Below are 21,099 nucleotides of genomic sequence, written 5' to 3' on the forward strand. Positions count from 1 at the left end.
TTTTTTACATCTTTTTGCAGGGCATATTGTGAACCGCTGGAGTTGAATTTTGGCAACTGAGAGAGGTTTATCTCAATAACATACTTTTCTACAATAACCTCTTTCACTTGTTACATGTCTATCTCGAAGTGAGATATACAAAGGTATCATTGGACCCTAAGTTTGCAGAATTTCTGGGGAAGAATGCATAAAGGAAGGAGGTAGTTAGTGACTTGGAAGCATCATCATCAATTAAGAGTTGCTATCAAATTCGAATTTATCTTCTTTGTCACCATCAATCCATAAATATAGTGCCAAATAGATTCATTAGTTTTGAGTGTCATTTATTTAAGTTCTATTAATCTAAAACAGTTTGAGATATTTGTAAAACCAATCTTGATATTTTTTCAAGATATTTCAGTTTAGAATTTCTATAGATACTTCTTCATTTAAAGTATTTTGGTGGATCCTATTAGACATTTCTATAGAATTTTTTGATTAGAAGACCTAGAGGGTTATTGTATCATTCGCTGAGCCAACAAGCTAGATTGATAAATAAAGATCAGATATTTCCAAGGATTCATGTGTTGAGCAAATTTCAGACAAGTATTTTCATCTGTTATCGTTATTTTTCTCAAGTTATTCATAATATTTAATGTGTTTCTCAGTCTAAATGTTATAATTGGAATAATACTTCAAAACTTGTTTGATTACACTCTGTCTTAACAATTATTCACGTAAATGTTTTCTGTTGATATCTAATTAAAGAATTCTTAATTGCTCTTTGGTTTAGATTGATTTCTTGAATATCCAGGTTAAAGGTGATCCAAATGGATCCAAGAATGCTCTCTAAGTCTTCAAAATATTGTAAAATCATGCTAAAGATCAAAACCATCACATGAGAAGAGACCTTTTAATGGCGGAAAAACACTATCGAGAGGCCAAAAACACGTGAAAACAACGAAAAACAGAGTATCATAGGTCTGAATAAGTGAATGCATAGCAGCTGTCAGATTTGGCCGATCAACAGTCCAGATCTGATCAGCGAATCGCAATCGGCGGTGACAATCAATGGATATTGGTGCAGACTGCATAACACTTGCGACGGTGACTAGCAGAGTCAACTAGGATCGTCGATCAAGCACGCATATCGACAACCCATGCTGCATCGTAGGATTGCTATCGGGGATTATAAGAGCACTTACAACGGCCCGGGGTTATCGTGATGTGCGATTTCGATCAATCGCATCGCGATATCGCAATCAGGGCTACACAGAGGAGCGGGCATATACACATGCACATCTATAATGCGATGAACCAGAAATGACAATTATATAAATATTATTTCATAAGATTTGAGATCCCCAGAAAAGGCATTTTTAATGTATTTTGCGTATTTCATTCATTTAACGAAATACAAGGGGTGAAGTGCCGATGTGATAAGCCGGACCCGAAAGGGTTCCTTAAGGCTATTATATATTATTTCAGATCCGCCATAAGCCATTTTTTAATGTATTTGTGCAGTTTTAACGTATTTCTAAAATACAAAGGGAACCTTGGAGCAGGGCCGAAGCGACTTTCAATAGCAATTGAGGTTGGACCTGATAGAGGAATAGATAATATTTAAGGACTTTTGAAGTCCGAAATGAACTGTGTTTTGGTAGAATTTCACAGTCGTGAATGCATTTTCCCGTGTTCGCAGAAAACGACTGCGTTTGGGATTCTGAAGGATTTCAAGGGCACGAGGCACTCTTAAGTTGCAGAATAGGTGGCCACCTCCCCTTTAGGAATTATGCAATGATTGTGTAATGCTAGAAGAGGTATTCGAGTGGATAGAAGTTGGGAGACAGAAATCCAAGAAGGAGAAACGAACAAGCAGCGCAAATTGGCTTTAAAGCCACAGGCAAAGAGCAAACATGAAAAGCAGTATTGCAGGCAATGTCAAGATAGAGCTAAGATAGAGACAGAGAATGATTCAGAGAGCCTGTGTACTCAAAGAGGCTTGACAGGTTCAAGAAAAATATTACTGATATATCTGTTGTGTATGGAGTCTCAAATTGAGCTCATACTGTTGTAAAAACTCTGCTTGAAGACATAATAGAGAGGCCACCACTGAAGGCTGGACTAGGAGATGTAGCCCAGGAGTATTGGGTGAACTCCTCATTAAATTTGTTGTGTTATGTGTTTTCTATTATGTTTTTTTTACTGCTTCATAGTTATGTATTTCGCAATCTGATCGATCCATTGCATAAAATACCACAAGCAAATCCATGCACATGAGTCTGTAATACCTTATTAATTGTCTTAGATCTCATTATCAGATCAAGTGGTATCAAAGCTTTAGGTTGCTAAGGTTAGACAAGCTTGTCCTGGATTGGTGAATGATAACTAGGTCAAAGCTCAAATTAGAAGAAGGAGAACTCGTTGAAGCTAACCCAAAAATTGGTAGAGTCTATCCTAGGAGGAAAATGGTAGAAGAAAATCCCTTGTAATCAGTTCATGGACAGTTTCATGACCATGAGAGCCATGGTAGAAGAAATGTACCGAGAATTTAAGAAAGGTCGAAGTGAAGATTCTTCAACCTCCAAACAAGACAAAGGAACAAAAGAATCTCTTCTAGATGGCCATTCTGAAGGCAAAGGGAAAGGAAAAGAGGCTCCTCTATCTAGACCTCTTGATAGCCCTGAAAATAAAAAGAAGAAAACATCATAGATTAAATTAGATGTTAAATTTGATTTGCCAATATATGATGGAGAATTAAATGCAGAGAAGCTAGATAACTGGATTAGACAGATTGATGTGTATTGCAGGGTGCAGAGCATTGATTCAGACAAGAGTAAAATTTAGTTGGCTAGCCTACACCTTAGAGGAGCTGCCTTAGTCTGGTGGGAAGGCAGGACACAAGCTGACTTGAAGAAGCATGGTAAAATTCTTTCTATCTGGAGGGAATTTGTTTCTGCAATTAAAAAAAAAATCTATCCACTAGCTTATATGCAGCAAGATATGATGAGTTGGCAAACTCTTCGCCAATTAAAGGGGCAAAGTGTACAAATCTACACCTAAGAATTTAGAAAAAGAGCTTTGATTCCAATCATTTCTTTAGAATCACCTTGAAACTTTGTAGAAGTATATAAGTGGTCTACGTAGTTATTTGAGGCACATCATTCTCATGTTTAACCCTCTAGCATAGATGAGGTATCTGTTCAGGCTACCCATCTAGAGGCTAGAGGTAAGAATGTGAACCCATAGATTGGGGGATCATAAAAACCCACTACAAGCAAGAACAAGGAGAAGAGGAAGCAGAAATGGAAAGAGAGGAAGGAAAATGCTATACAAAAGGCCAAACCTTCATGCACTCACTGCAAGAAGGATGGACATGATGATGAATATTGCTGGTCTTTACATCTGGAGTTGAAACCCAAGAAGTTTGATGGAAAGAAGAAGAAGATTGCTGCTACTATACAGAAATATTTGGGGTCAGACTCAGGTGATGAAACAACAATCGTAGCCACAAGTATAAAAGGTAAAAATTCTGAAGCATCTACTAGTAATTCTGCACAAACTATTGATAGTGAAGAAAATGAGAGGAAAAGACATGAACTTTTTCATATTAGAGTTTTTTCCAAGCATCAAAAGATTGATACTTTATTTGATAGTGGCTCACAAGTAAACTTTATTTTTGAAGCAATTGTAAAGAAATTGGGACTACTAACAACACCTCACAAGAAGCCATATCCATTAGGTTGGGTATGTGATAAAGCAAAGCTACAAGTGACTAGAAAATGTAAACTTAGGTTTTCTTTTGGATCAACATTTGTAGATGAGGTTGAGTTAGATATCGTTCCCTTGGATATATGTGGAATTGTTTTAGGAAATCCTTACTTGTATGATAGAAAAGCCATTTTCTATAGAGATGAAAATAAGTATCAACTCATTAAAGATGGAATCGAATATATTGTAAGAGCTCATAAACTCAAGAATAATTATATTCTTATAAACTTAGGGTAGATGAAAAGAATTGTAAGTTCATGTAAGAAATTTTTACTGATGGTTGTAAAGGAAAAGAAACCTGATAAAACCAATGTATTTGAAGGCTGTGATGCTAAACAACAAGTTGATTTAGAAAAAGTTGTTTCAGAATATGATATCCTATTTCAAGAACCTAAAGGTGTACCACCCAAAAGGGAAATTGTAAATGATATTAATTTGTAGCTAGATGCTCTATTGCCTAACATCAGAATGTACATGTTATCTGCTTTAGAGAACGCAGAGATCAAGAAGCAGGTACAGGAGCTGCTCGAGAAAGGGTTCATAAGACCAAGCACATCACCATGTGGATCTCCAATCGTGTTGGTGAGGAAGAAAGATGGTTGGTGGAGGATATGTATTGATTACCGAGCACTGAATAAAATAACGATCAAGAATCGTTATCCCCTTCTCCACATTGATGATCTATTGGATCAGTTGACGGAAGCTGTTTACTTTTCCAAGTTGGACTTGTGTAGTGGTTACCATCAGGTTAGAGTAGCAAAGCAAGATGCATGGAAGACTGCTTTCAAAACAAAGCAAGGGCTGTATGAATGGCCAATTATGCCTTTTGGCTTAACTAATGCTCCTGCCAATTTCATGAGAGTTATGAATGATGTACTCAGGCCTTTTATTGATGATTCTGTAATTATATATTTGGATGACATTCTTGTTTTCAGTAAAACATGGGAAGAACATTTGAAGCATGTAAGGCAGACTCTAGATGTTTTGAAAAAAGAAAATCTGTATGTTAAATTATCAAAATGTGAATTTGATAAAAAATCTTTGAATTATTTGGGTCATATTGTAGGGGGTGGTGAATTGAAGATAGATCCCTCTAAGGTTTCAATAATTGTAAACTGGCCTAAACCCAATTTTGCTACAAAGTTAGATGCTTCCTAGGAGCAGCACAATATTAGAGAAAGTTTATTGCTAACTTTTCCTTAATTGCAGCTCCCTTACATGATTTGACAAGATTGAACAAGGTGTTTTAGTGGGGAGGCAAAAAACAGAAAGCCTTTGACACCTTGAAAGAAAAAATTAGTACAACACCAGTACTAGCATTGCAAAATATTCAACAACCATTTGAGATCGAAATAGATGCTAGTGACTATGCCATGGGAGCAGTGTTGATGCAACATGGTAAACCCATATGCTACCATTTTGAGACTTTTAATTATGCAGTAGTTAATTATCCTACATATGATAAAGAATTGTATGCATTAGTCCAGAGTGTGAAAAAGTGGAAACATTACTTAATGGGCAAAGAAACAATTATACATACTGATCATCAGCCACTTCAGTACTTGCACTCACAAACTAAATTGCAGCAATCAAGACACTATAGGTGGATGGGTTTTCTATAGTAGTTTCATTTAGTCATCAGATATAAAAAGGGCATACAAAATAAAGTTTCAGATATGTTGTCCAGACCAGTCATAAATGCATCTACTATACTTAAGCATAACCCAGTAATGCATGAAAGCTACATTGAACAATATGCTCAAGATATAGACTTTAAAGATGTATATGCAGCTTTAAGTATTGGAAAAAAGGTATAATAATTGGATTACTATGTTAAGGACCAATGCTTGTATCATTTGGAAAAGCTATAAATTCCACAAACTGAAAGAGTCAATATAGTTAGGGAGGCACATACTTCTCTGATATCAGGTCATTTTGGGGTAAGTAAAACATTTGCATAGCTGCAAAGATATTGCTGTTGGCCAAGAATGCATGAAACAATTTCTAAATTTGTAAGAGGGTGTACCATGTGTGGTAAAAGTAAGCCCATCAATAGAAAACTAGGCTTCTACACTCCACTACCAGTCCTTTCCCATCCTTGGGAAAGTGTTTCCATGGACTTTGTTGGGGGATTGCAAAAATCTATAAAGGGACATGACTATTTATATGTTATTATTGACAGGTTCAACAAAATGTGTATTTTAATACCCTGTAATAAGCAAATTACAACTGAACAAACAACGAAGTTGTTCTTTCAGCATGTCTGGGTGAATTTTGGGTTACCCACTTCCATAGTATCTGATCAAGACTCTCGATTTGTTGGGAAGTTTTGGTCAAGTCTATGGGAATTGATGGATGCCAGACTGAAGAAGAGCACAACCTTTCACCCACAAATAGATGGCCAAACAGAGGTAGTCAACAGAATAGTAATCCAGTTGCTCAGGGGTTATTGCAGTAAGCATCCCAAGCTTTGGGATGAACATTTATGTTATGTGCAACATGCTTACAACCGTGCTAAACATTCTTCTACACATAGATCTCCTTTTGAGACCTGTTTTGGTTTTATACCAAGGTCTCCCTTGGATTTTGTCTTTGAAAAATACATAACAGTTGCTGGACACAGTGATGTGGAAAAAGCAACCAAGTTCATTGAACAGATCCAAGAAATTCACCAGGCAGTGCAGGAACAACTAGAAAAGAGCCAAGCCAAGTACAAGGCAAGGCATGATAAGCATTGGGTGGAGCACAACTTCCAAGTTGGTGATCAAGTCTAGCTGTATATTAGCAAGGACAGAATGCAAGGCGAAGGAAAGAATCTGAAGCCAATAATGTATGGGCCTTTTAAGGTACTTGAGAAAATTGGTGAGAACGCTTTCCACCTTGATCTGCCAGCATACATGCACATCTATTCAGTGGTAAATGTAGAAAACTCAAACCTATTTGAACCTTCATTAATTGAAGATCTCGAAGAGCAAAGTCAATTGCCTTCTATTGATGATCTGTTGCTGGAATATCTCAATGAGTTGTAGGAAGATACAATTCTGGACAAGAAGGTGAGAACTACATGTAGAGGGGATGTTGAGTACCTAAGAATTGGACTCAAAGGTTCAAAACCCAGTAGTGCAAAATAGATAGAGATTGGGCAAGTGAGGCAGTTGTATCCTTACTTGAGCAATACTTGAAAACCAAATTTTGGTGGTCCAAAAGCCTTTTCAGTGGGAAGGCATGATCCAAATGGATCCAAGAACACTCTCTATGCCTTCAAAATCTCGTAAAATCATGCTAAAGATCAAAACCATCGCATGAGAAGAGCCCTTAGAATGGTGAAAAAACACTATCGAGAGGCCAAAAACATGTGAAAACAACAAAAAATAGAGTATCGAAGGTCTGAACAAGTGAATGCACAGTAGATGTTAGATCTTGCCGATCAATAGTCAAGATATGATCAGCAAATTGCAATCGGTGGATATCGACGCTGACTACATAACACTTATGACGGTGACCGACGGAGTCAACTAGGACTGTCGATCAAGCGTGCAGATGGACGACCCATGTTGCATCGCAGGATCGCTATCAGAGATTACAAGAGCACTTACAACGGCCCAGGGTTATCGCGATGTGTGATTGTGATCAATCACATCGCGATATCGCAATCGGGGCTACATAGAGGAGCGAGCATATACACATGCACTTCTACAATTCGATGAATAGGACCTGATGGTTATATAAATATTATTTCATAAGATGTGAGATCCGCAGAAAATGAATTTTTAATGTATTTTGCATATTTCGTTCATTTAATGAAATAAAATGGGTGAAGTGCTAATGCGATAATTCAGACCCGAAAGGGTTCCTTAAGGCTATTATATATTATTTCAAATCTGCCATAAGCCATCTTTTAATGCATTTTCGCAGTTTTAACGTATTTCTAAAATACAAAGGGGAACCTTGGAGCAGGGCCAAAGCGACTTGCGATAGCAATGGAGGACGGACTTGATAGACGAATAGACTGTATTTAAGGACTTTTGAAGTCCGAACTGTGTTTTGGCAAAATTTCACAGTCATGAATGCATTTTCCTGTGTTAGCAGAAAACGATCGTATTTGGGATTCCTAAGGATTTCAAGGGCCCAAGGGACTCTTACATTGCAGAATACGTGGCCACCTCCCCTTTAGGCATTATGCAATTATTGTGTAATGCTAGAAGAGGGATTCAAGAGGATAGAGACCGAGAGATAGAAAGCCGAGAAGGAGAAATGAATAGGCAACCCAAATTGGCTTTAAAGCCATAGCCAGAGAGCAAACATGAAAAGCAGTATTGCAGGTAGTGTTGAGACAGAGCTAAGACAGAGACAAAGAGTGATTCAAAGAGTCTGTGTACTCAAAGAGGCTTGAGAGGTTCAAGCAAACTATTACTGTTATATCTTTTGTGTATGGAGTCTCAAATTGAGCTCATGCTGTTGTAAAAACTCTGTTTGAAGACATAATAGAGAGGCCACCACTGAAGGTTGGACTAGGAGATGTAGCCCAGGAGTATTAGGTGAACTCCTCATTAAATTTTCTATGTTATGTGTTGTCTATTATGCTTTGTTTACTGCTTCATAGTCTATGTATTTCACAATCTGATCGATCCATTGCATAAAATACCATAGGCAAATCCATGCACGAGTCTGTAATACCTTATTAATTTTCTTAGATCTCATTATCAGATCAAAAGGATTCTTAATTTCCCTTTTATTTTGATCACCCCTTCATTCCTCATTCATTATCTGGGTCTGAGAACCCTTAACATCCCTCTGACCCCTCTGTCTCAAAGACCTGAAAAAAACTCTGCTATCTTGCCCTTGGAACATTCCCTTTAGTGAGTTAATCCAGTTTTGCTTCCTTATTGTTTAACTCCATAGCCCAATGGTCTAAAAGAAATCATTCTATCCATCTATCTAAGTGATCCCACCACCCAATCTGAAATACAAATAAAAAACCCCTTGAACAATCATAACTAGCCTAAAAGCATCTTAACTAAAACAAAGTTAAATTTTAAAGAGAGAGCCCTCTCTGAGCATCAGGAAGGCTAGGTCCTGATCTCCAAAAGCGGTTTGTAGTTACTCGGTGATTTCTTTCTTTAACCTTGATAAAATCCTGAGTGCTAACATAATGGCGACTCCGCTGGGGATGAGAACCTTTTCTTCAGAAAAATTATAATACAAAGACCAGATTTGATCTATGATGGTGGATAGTGATCATACACACAAAGTTTAAAATAATCCACCTAGTAACTCCTGCTCCAAATCAATTTCACAATCGAGACTCCACTGGAGGAATGAACCTCAAAGAACAGTATGAAAAGATCTGGCTTTTAACTTGGATTGTTATCCAATACATTGTGTTCTTTCTCATTAAGAAAGTTTTTCAATGTATATTGTATTTTAGAGAAGATCTTAGATTAATTTTTGATTATTTTCCTTTGAAAATTGTAAATATATATCCTCCTTATCCATTTGAGCAACTTTCTTCTAAATCTTATGATAATGATTTTTCGATTGAGGAGCATCAAACAATCAAGACTAATCATACAATCCCTCTACATATTTATGTACCTTGTAAAGTTCCTTATAGATATAAGCCCCTCATGTTACCTCCTATACTCCATGATTTCCCTGATAACTATCACAAATATCTCCCCAGTTTTGATGGTGTCAAGCTCGTTAAAAAATGAAACAAGGGTTTGAGGATAGTTTCTTCCTATATCTACCTTATTAACAAAGGAAACCGATTTTGAGGCTAGTTCTTTTACTGTGTCAACCTCGTTAAAAAATGAAGCAACTCCCTTTTCCAAATCGAGTCTTTGATTAAGATCTTGTAAAATCCCAGTCGAGTCTTTCCAATATCTCGAAAGTAATCCTTCATTCCATCCACCTAGTTGACTGAAATGAATCTTGGGGGGCATGTACCTCGATTGAGTCATTATGCTGGGGGCATGCAAACTTATAGCAAGCATAGTTTTTCATTTCAAGATTGTGTAAACATGAAACCAAATCCAAGAAAAGTTCTCCATGGTTCAAGTTTGTGTAAAAATGAACCCATGCCTAATTTACATCTCGTGATTGCCATTTTTATCAGCTGATTTCTACTAGATGAGCCTTGGTTTTTTCATTCCATCGCCACCATCTCTTTGGCTGATCATATGCTTTCACTTGGTTGTTTTTCCTTTCTTGAGGAACCACAGCTATAAGTGGTTTTATTAGCTAGCCTCTTGACCATTACATGTTTTTAGAAGTTCCACCATTGTCGGTTGCTACCTTTTATACCACTCGTTCCTCTAGGCCGAGTCATATTTTAGCTCTTTTCATGACTCGTAAAACTTAAATGAAAATATTGCTGAGTATTTTTCCCTTTTGACTCGTAAAAGGGAAAACAATGGGGGGTCCGCTTTCAAGCTCTTTTCCGACCCTTTAAACATGAAAAGATAGCCGAGCCCTCCTCGTTAACAGGATGTGAAACATCGTGCACTTAGTATACGTTTACCCCTTTTTTGGGTTGGGATGCACTATTTATGAAAAATGTACTCCTTGATTGAAATGGTCAAGCGGTTCTCTCAAGTATCATTTTCTACCTTTTGAGGCTCAAGAGACACAAATGTACGAAAATGGACCATGTGGAGTTTTCCTTTCCATGTCTTTTTCAAAATCTCTAGACATGAAAAAGATACCGAGTTGCACCTTTGTCGGACTTGTTAAAATATTAAACGACATCGGATTCATCACCATGACAAACATGAGCTTCTCCTTCCTAGGGCTCGTTAAACTTACTAGGTTGAATTCGTTCGAAGGATGAACTTACAGTGCAAGCATATGTTATCTCCTTCAAGCTTGTGATTAAAAACTAATTGGGGTACCTGCCAGGAATGGTGGGGGAAAATTTGGAAATCTAATTAGTTGTGTCGACAGCTCACTCTTGAACATGACACTTTCTGCTTCGTGTTGGTTTGGGATATCCTCCTTCTTATCGTTGACCTTCCTGGGTTGGGCCATTCATTTTTTCCATCCATTTAATCTCTGCCATGTCATCATGACCACCGATCCTATGGATCCAAAAGCTACCAAAATTCAAGTCATGTCACTAATATGTTCAAGGGTTGTCCTTCTGCAATTACACTTACCCTTGATTCTTTGTATCATCCAAAATCATTTTGCATCCCTTTGTCTCATGTCAATGATGTGGGATACATTATGGCCATTCTTCAACATGGTCGCTTCCTGTCGACTTCAGCTCATTATCCAGGAAGTTGACCGAGAGACTCCCTTCTAATACCTTAGAGCTTTCATGCCCTAATTGCAAGTTCTTCGTACTTGATGACAAGTTCACATCAATGACTTTCGATCGAGTGATTTCATGGCTGTTTGTCTTCAATTCCTCTATTCACATTCCGTGAATTATGCTTATAGTACCTTGAGGACCATTATCATTATTGGTGGTTTCTCTCGCGCTTGTTAACAATTCACATAATTGACTGGTAATCAAGCAATTTTCTAGCATGTTCAACGTCAACACATATATTCACATGTTAGAATTTGTACTTTGATCGGGTCATGTTGGAGCACAAGGCCTTGGGCTCAGATCACAAAAGTCCAAGTTGAAAAGCGGTGTGACATGATTATGTTGATATACATGTCTCTCTCATATGGATAGCTGCAACCATACCATGAGTCATCATATGTGATCCTTCTGATTATTGGATGTTTGTGACCATACCTTGGTTTCATTATGATCCCCTTTATCGGATGGCTGCGCCCATGCCTGGATCCACTTACATGATCATTCTTTGGATGGATGTGTCCATACCACGATTCATGTATCATTTGACCAAGGATAATTTTAGGGGCGAATGTTCGCCCTTTGGCGAAATTAAGGGGTTTTAAATTTTTAGTGGGCGAATATTTTGTATCATAGTACATTTTTACAAATCACCTCAAATAGCCCACCTTATTTTAAGGGAGAGGGTAAAAAAGGTAAATTTAGCCCTTGAACTTACGACTTACAACCTTCCATTCGCCCATTTTCAAGAATAGGTTTTATTGAAGTGAATCCATTCGCCCATTTTCATGAATAGGTTTTATTTAAGTGAATCCTATGGGCCAAATACCATATTTATAAAAGAGATATGGTAAATTAATAAAAATATAAATAAATGAGAGGTATGGTAAATAAATAAAACATTTTTTATATTTACTCCATAAGTCACCTTATATACATGTAAGGGTGTAAACAAATAAAAATATAAGTAAAGTGGAGGTATGGTAAATAAATAAAACGTCTTTTTATACTTACTCAAAAGGTATGGTAAATAAATAAAAATATAAATAAACTAGACGTATCGTAAATAAATAAAACCTCCTTTTATATTTAGTCCATAACCCTCGTTCTATTTATGAAGGCTCAAGAAAGAGGTTTTATTTAAGTGAATCCTATCGACAAAATACCATATTTGTAAAAGAGGTATGGTAAATTAATAAAAATATAAATAAACGAGAGGTATGGTAAACAAATAAAACATTTTTTTATATTTACTCCATAAGTCACCTTATATTTACGAACACACAAAAAATGGGTTATATTTAGGTGAAACCTATGGACAAAATACTATGGGACAAATACCATGGACTAGATTGTTATTAATACCATGCAAAAAAACCATTATTAACCCTAATATTAGAATTAATAAAAATAAAAATGGCACATGGTATTGACCCATGGTATTCACCAAAATGGCACATGGTATTGACCCATGGTATTCACCTGGAATGTAGCCTATTTAAATGGGGGAATTAAACCAGCATGTAGCCTATGCTAAGATTCACTAGGACTTTACAAAGTTTTATTATTTAGTGAAAGACTCACCAATATCTTACAAGATTTTATAATTGAGTAAAATATTCGCCATGCCTGGTGAGAGATTCGCCAAAAAATTATATATGCATATTATATTATTGATAAAATCGCCTTCAATTTTTCTTATATACCATGGAGATTCGCCCATTTATTATATTTATAAATTTAGGGGGGGTTCTTAAAATTTTCCCTGCATTTGACAAAGTTTTTCAGTTATGTATATGTATCTGTACTTTCTTGCATGTTTTCCGACGACAAAATCTGGTTCCATGCACTCATTTATAAATCATTTCATCCCTCACTCTAGTTCGGCCTTCACACTTTAGGGGGAACCTGTTACACAAAATTTTGTCACTGTCCCTGTACTCCCCATTCCCTAATCCAGGAGGACCTCTACAATGAACCCTACATGCTTTCCCTTCATGAAGAAACACCTATTGTGTCCCTCTTCATGAGAAAAACAATTCCCTTTTACACCATTTCCCAAGAATCTTCTGTTTTTCCCAGTTTACAAGACCGGTGCTAATGACCCTTGTCCTCCTTGCGCTGATAGCAGAGATTAACACTGTCCCTAGAGCTGATCGGGGTGACTAAGCTTTGTTTTAGTCACGCCAATATTATTTTGGAAAGTTTTTAAATAAGGAGCCGAAGCTTCCAGCTCTAAAAGCTTCGTAATGGAAGTCTAGTAAGTAGTTGAGCCAGATGGAGTCGAGCATGTCAGTTTGGGCTCCTTTCCCCTATAAGGATGGAACTACCTCAAGAGATAAGACCTTCTCCCATGAGAAGAGGAACCATCTCCCATCCATTCATGCTATATAAACCTCCCTTTTTCCCAAGCACAAGGTATTGTTAATGTTGGTGTACTAGTGCTAATTAAGCTTTGGGTAAACATCAAGATATTCATAGTTGTAGCTCTCTAGTTTTGTGTGAGGGAGAAGTGTGAATTTGGTATATTGTGAAGCCTAAAGGGAAGAGCCTTAAAACTATCATTGTTGAGGCCATCATGGAATTCTAAGGGAAGTATGTGGGAACCTGGTTTTGTCAGAGGAGAACAACAACGTCAAGACAATGGTTGTAATCTCTTGATTTAATATATATGCAACTATCGATTGATTTCCTACATAATGTGTCATCTCACATGTTTATGGCTTAATGTTTCTTGACTTTTTAAGTAGGTTGAATTACAATTTGTCTATCATCACGATTGTTGTTTGATGTTGTTTACTTGTTTCAAGTGTTCGAAGAAGGAAATGGGAAATAGGTGGAGTGAGCAAGCAAGGTCATCACCAAACGGGATAAGCATACTAAGAGGTAGGCCCTCTTAATTGGTTCTAACCTATGGAAATCTTCCATAGAATGTCTTGTTAGTGGCTATACCTGCTATCAGGCTAAAGGAATTGTTTTTGTCTGCACTTATAATTTTACTTCACCACAATGCCTGTTCGAGTGGTTGAAACTGTCGACAAGCATTAGAAACAATAACAAAATGAATTGGAACAAGCATAAATATGTTGGTAAAGAAATTCAGGAACAAGGCCATTGTGGGACACTAGTACCCAATAGCATCCATTGATTTCCATGAGCATTCTATGATCGATGTGATCATTTTAAGGCAGGGATATGCCTTGGTTTTTATATCTTTTGATGTGAGGAAGACTTGCCAAGGGATGGACTCCCTGAGATGGGGTTGAAGGAGTGTGACTGCACGGAAGGGGGTGACAAGATTGCTCAGAGGACTATGTAGCAGAGAAGGGAAGGTTGGGGATGGATTTGTTTTGGTCATTAACATATCCAGATGGAATCATATGCACATTGGGAGTGTTCCCTGGAACAATGGGTTGGTAACTCTTAACTGAGAGGATAGGTGGCATTGGATTGTAGTGTTGGACATTAGATATGACTTTGACTATGGAAGTGGATTCTGGACTTCCTGGGAAGGAGGTGAATCTTGGTATTACTTTGAGGGGTGAGGTGTGAGCCTCTGTATTCCCTTGTTGATTGATACGGGCATCATATCCCTTTATTTTCTGGTTGAGCAGATGTATATATGTGTATATGTGTATATTATTGTAAATATTGTATCGAGATGGTTTATAAAGCTGCACATATGGTATGGTTATTTGCTAGGTGAAGAAAATGTGTATGTGTATATGTGGTTATTTTAAATACTGTATTGATCTATGTTATAGGATCCAAAAAATAGTATGTTTGTCTTGTTTTAGAAGAAGGTCATTGTAAATACCACAACTAGATATTTTATAAATCTCCATGGCAAACATGTTTTGTTTTCAACAATCTTGTTGGTTATACATGTCATTGAACACCGAGGATGGTGTTCCCCCAAGGGGGAGGGTCCTATAACAACCCTGGTTAAAAAGTCATGTAAAAATATATAAGATCATGATTGATGGGACACATATTCCAAGCTGAATGGTGGGAAAAACATCCTAGTGGGTGTTCATTCAGTTTATTATGGCTAAGGAAATTGGCAAAGGAAATGGAAAAGGCTTTGGAAAGGAATGAGGCATTTATTGGCATTTTATCTATAAAAATAATGGAAATTAGGAGAAAAGGAAGGTGAAAGGTCATAGGTTGCATGTGAGGAGGAAATTAAAGGAAAATAATGGAAAATGAAGAAAATATAGGCCTCATTAATAAAAAGGCTTCTAAGGATCAGTGGGTAATATTTTGACATGTTTTGTTGTAGCTCTCTTCTATTCTCTCTCTCTCATACTCTTGGATACTTAGAGTTTTCTTGGAGCACTCTTGGAGGAGCGTGGCATACTTGGAGTTTTGGAAAAAAAGGCAAAGGAAGAGCAGGAAACTGCAAGAGGACATTGATATCAGTAGCTACAACGGGTTTTTCTTACATGTACCGAGTTGCATGTATGTTTTCCTCACTAGTTTCGGCATGAATGGCACATGCATGTGGTTTCTTGGTTATGATCTATGATGGGAATGGAGGATTTCCTCGATTGACGATGGATTTGTATAACCTTTCTAGCTTTGAGTAGCCTATTTCATATTGATAGGAATTTATTTTAAATTCCTTCCTCTCTATATTATACATCCAAAACTGTAGGTACTTCTGTACAGTATAAGTAACATATCCAAAGAGTCTTATTTAAATAACTAAATTTACTTTATTAAACATGCATTCCAATAATATATTGAAATATTCTAGTACATATATGCATAACTAATTATATTTGATTCAACCACTATATAGTATGACACACTGTATGATATATTGATTAAACTTCTGGTCTTTCATTTTCATAGACTAAGTCTTCTAGTAGAGTTGATTTGATTATCATACCTCATCACATCACAATTCAAAATTTTTAGCTTACTCATTCTAATATATTTAATAAAAGATAATTCATCTATGCATGCCTCATTTATCTTATTCTCTAATCCAAGTGTAAACTCATAAGATAACATTGAAAATATACTTATAATCAAATCCTTTAGGAACTATTCCTTTTATGCATGCATACATTCTTTCCAATATAGATAACTCCTTTCTTTTATATACATCTAGTCATATAAACTTACAACAATCACGGATTTCATTGGATTTATTTATGAAGAAAATTACTAAGCAATAGCATATACATTCATGCAAAATTGTAACATATACAACTGGTAATAGGCATTCAATATTCAATCTGTATTAATACTACAATCAGATCTCTCATTAGTTGAGGTTACTTGAAAATAATTTAATATATGCATGAAAACTAGTAATTTATATTTTTGATTCTATAAATTCCATCTCCAATCTACTTTTTGATTATAACAACGTTAATATATTTCAATACAACAACATAAAATAGAATATAAATTATGCCCAGTTGTAGTTGGATGCTTGGGGAATATCCAGGAATAGAGCACGTTCCACCCAACTATGAATGGTCTCCAATAGTTCCCCTCGAGCTCGGACCTCTTGCCTTTAGGAATTAACAACCTATTTGGTTCCTAAGTGGTTTCTCTTATAGATCCTTCCCAACACATTTTTAGCACCATCATGCTTTAAGGTCTACCTGCCTTTTGCCTAAGCCGTTTGTTTTAATTTAAAAAAAATATTATTTTCTTTTTCTTTAAATCACACCTTTATCTCCTGTTGCGATTTATTCTTCTTTTCGCTCCACTTAACATTTCTCTCCATCTAAGTGATTAACATAATCTTTCTCTCCCATTATTAACTTATGTTAATATATTTAATAACTTTTCCTAGGGATTTTTAGGAGACTTTTTGGGAAGGTTCACCATGCGTAATTTAACCACTGATAGATTTTCATAAGTTGGAAATAAGTCTTTAATACTCTAGTGCCCTTTTCTGAATATTTCCAAACAACTCATTAATTAATTCTATAAATAAAACACAATTACATCATGACATAGTTTCCATCCTGGATTCCATATCCTTTAAGTCCAATATAATTTAAAATTCTAAAAATAGCCACGTATAAAAATAAAAACATAGGGGTGTTATAGTTTATATATAACATTCCCTCATTATTTTATTGAATTACTAGCTTTCCTAAGAAAATGCAGGTCCCTAACAAGAATGGGAAGGTTGATGAGGATGATGGTTGGCATCACCTCTATCAAAAGTAAGACCTTTGTTAATAAAAATGAGTCTAAGCAGGTATATAGTTCCATTTAAAACCTTTGATGGGAGATAAATGATTCATAACGCTAAATCTTGGCATTATAATAATATTTCCCCTTTCCCTATGGTGTACTCATAGTCCCTCTTTCTCTCTTACTCCACGCAATTAACTTAGGATTTTTAGATTTAATTTCACATAAATATTTACATAGATTGAAGATACCATGACAAGACCAACTTGTCATCGTTATAAACATATATCTACATGATATGTGATTATCTATTAACTATTAGGGTCTTAGCCTTAAGCTCCGCACTAGGAATTCATACTAAGATTTAATACAAATCTAGGGGTTAAAACTAGAATATTACATTCTCCTTGTCTTTTGAATACCTATAGCCTTTTTACTTCTTAAATTATAATGAAAATGGCTATGCCTCTTTCATGGCATCCTTTGACTCTGAAGTAGCTTCCTTAATATTAGACATTTGTTTGTACTATGGCTTGGTTTTCAAAACAATGTTACTTTCTTATCTACAATGCATAATGGCTCTGTTTGGAACTGCAATCCTTGCTCCACCTAGTTCAAACCCCAATTAATCACATTTTTAGGCTCATGCACATCTTTCTTAAACATAGATATGTGGAAGACACTCTTAACTTTAATACAAATAGGTAATGAAAGTATATATGTAGCTTCCCTATTCTATGAAGGACTTCAAATGGCCCACAATGTTTATGTGCTAACTTAGCACAACCAAAAGATTCAAATAAATTTTCATGGGTTTCACTCTAAAAAAACATGATCCCCCACTCTAAACTATATATGCATTCTATGCTTATTCACATAGATTTTCTACTTGTCTTGGGCTACTTCTAAATTTTACTTGATTATAGCAAACTCTTTCTCAATTTGTTTCAACATTTCAAGCCCAAGCACAATCCTATTCATAATATTATTCCATGTTGCTAGTGTGTTGCATCTTCTACCATACATAGCGTGAAATGAACTCATGTTAATAATTTAATGCTCGATTCCCACTACTATATGAAAATTCTACCATGTGTAAATGATCCTCCTATTTGGATGATTTGATCACTACATAAATGTCAAGAATGCCTTTAATTACATGATTCATCCTTTCAATTTGTCCATCTATTTTGGATAGTAAGAAATACTAAAATTCACTTAAGTGCCTACATATTCAAAAGTACTTCCAAAAGTTAGATGTAAACTAGGTAACCCATGTAACCTAAAGAATTCCCTCGTGAATATTTTTTAAATATCACCAATCATATATGTAGACTTCATAGTAGAAAAATGTTCTCTTTTAGCTAAATTATATACCTCAACCATCATGTTGGATTTGATATGGTTTGTAGCCATGCAATAAAATCTATGGATATTACCTCCCACTTACACTTTGGAATTAGAAAAGGTTGTAATAACCATTTCACCTTTAATTTTTTGACACTTCATACGTTTAAAATTACAGTCAACTACATATTTCTTCATTATTTCCTTCTCGATGCAACAATTGTCTTTTCATAAAATGGATGTCCAAAATATGGTGTCTTGTGTAGTTCATTGGTATGATATCCCTTCTCAACTCTTAAGAGTTGGGAATATAAATCTACCTATCATTACTCAAACTCTCATTACGTTAAGAAAGTCCTAACCACAATTTGTGAGAACCAACATGCACTATTAGGCAAGCCACCTGCTATTACCTTGGTGGCCTTTACCCACACTTTAGACTACAGCAATTGTCCTGTCCTAGGGGTAATTCATAATGGTCAATCCAAACTAAACTAAATTGTTAAAATAGTGTGGGAGTATAAATTAAATTAGATTGATTAGTACAATCAACCAAAAAAAACCAATCTTTCACTTTAAAGATAAATGTGACATAAAAAATGCAAAGTTGGTTTGAATAATTAATCCAAAGTGTATATGATAAAATATGCCACAATATATGTAATTATCATCCATATTCCATATCAGATAGTAAGTAATAACTTAACCAGATAAAACACTAGAAAACAAAGTGGTTATGACCAAATTTCTTATGCTTTTGTGAAATTTAAAGACTTTATCTAAGTTATACCACATACAAAATTGGTTTAAGTGGGTTTTAATTTTTAATGAAACTAGAACTACATATGAACCCAAAACGATGAAATTAGTCCTTTGAAATTAAAACTCATCAAGTACACGTAATAAATATTTTTTCAAATCATATGAAAATGATTATGGGTTCAGTACTTAAAAAAATAGATTTAAGATTAAGTTTAAGAATGCTCAAATGACAATGAAAGAATAAAATGTTATTCAATTATAGAACTATTGTTTTTCTAAGCAAGAAACATTATGAATTAGATGGAAATGCTAATGGGAGCATAAATGGTCCGAATCAAAAGATTTCCTCAAATAATATCACTCAAAACATAATAATGTTCTAACTAGTAATAAATTCAATATCAAGTGCATTTAAGAATTTAGAACAACAAATTTTCAAATATATACTAGGAAATTACAAAATCACAGACTTTCCAAACACTTTCCCTTCGGTGCTAAATCATATTGAAGGTTGAGATATCTCTAATGGAGATGGATTTTAAAATATGTCTCACTATCCTTAGGTTTCCATCTCTCATCATCGCATTCAAATGTATTGTTGTAGCGATCAATTTTCAATTATGTACTTCCATGTAGTACATACCAATAAGGACATCATAGAAATCAAGTACAGAAATATTAAAATGTTCCCATATGGATATCCATTCAACTCAAGTGGACATCTCTCCACCATTTTACTAACTTTTTTATTAGTTCCAGTGGCTAACTAAACTACCCAAGGCTTACTACTCTTACATCTCTTAAAAAAACACTTTTCAAGAACTATACTTGAGAAACATAATTGTCACTAAATATTGGATCAATCAAGATGAAATGGGATTGTTTAGAAATCTTAGTTCCCATATCTACAATCATTAACTTATCATATGCTCGGAAATATTTTGGTGCAATGTAGATCATAGGAACAATTATTGTGGCATTATACAATGTTATATCTTGTTGAATGTTATGCACATTCCTTAAGTTTCCCCTCTAATGTGGACAATTCTTGAAAAAATATTCTCCACATCTCCAGTACAAAATAGGTCCTTTTGGCCACTTTCACATTATCTCAATTGAATTAGTTTCACTTTGTGCTAGATGGATCTATTGAATCATGAAATGAGGTGGTTTGAAATTTTTCTTCTTCTAGTAAAGCTTTTCCTTCTTCTTATATTTCCACTCCTTATGGAATTTTGGTATGTTCTTATTTGGATCATGACAATAGTTATAATTTATTATGGTCTCATCTAATGCTTAAGTTTCATCAACTCAATTATATATTTATAGGACTAAGGTAATCCACTTAAGAAACATTGAATCCTTCCCTTTTCATCGTTGGGATATTTAACTTATATAAACATCTCCAACAACTTATTCACTCATCCATGGTCATATGATCCAACTTTAACTCATTGAAGCCTTTGATTTGATCATCATAGTATTTTCCATAAATATGCTTTTTGTTGAAAGTATTCCTTGAGATGATTCTTAACAATATTTGTCTCTTAATCCTCTTTAATTGTCTAATATTATCCCACTAAATTGTGACACTAAGATTTAGATTAAATGTGCTTATTATAGCCTTTCTACATTCAAAGTAATCATGGACTTGGAAATCATTCCTCATCCATAAAAGCAAAGCCATTTATTATTCAAAATACTTGAGTTACTATCAAAGATAGGTGGATTTTTTGGGTCCTTCATTTTTTGGTTAAGTTTGG

This window comes from Pinus tabuliformis, chromosome 9, assembly GCF_031772625.1.
Source record: "Pinus tabuliformis cultivar Carrire ecotype Pingquan chromosome 9, CPIR1, whole genome shotgun sequence".
In the NCBI taxonomy this organism is placed as follows: Eukaryota; Viridiplantae; Streptophyta; class Pinopsida; order Pinales; family Pinaceae; genus Pinus; species Pinus tabuliformis.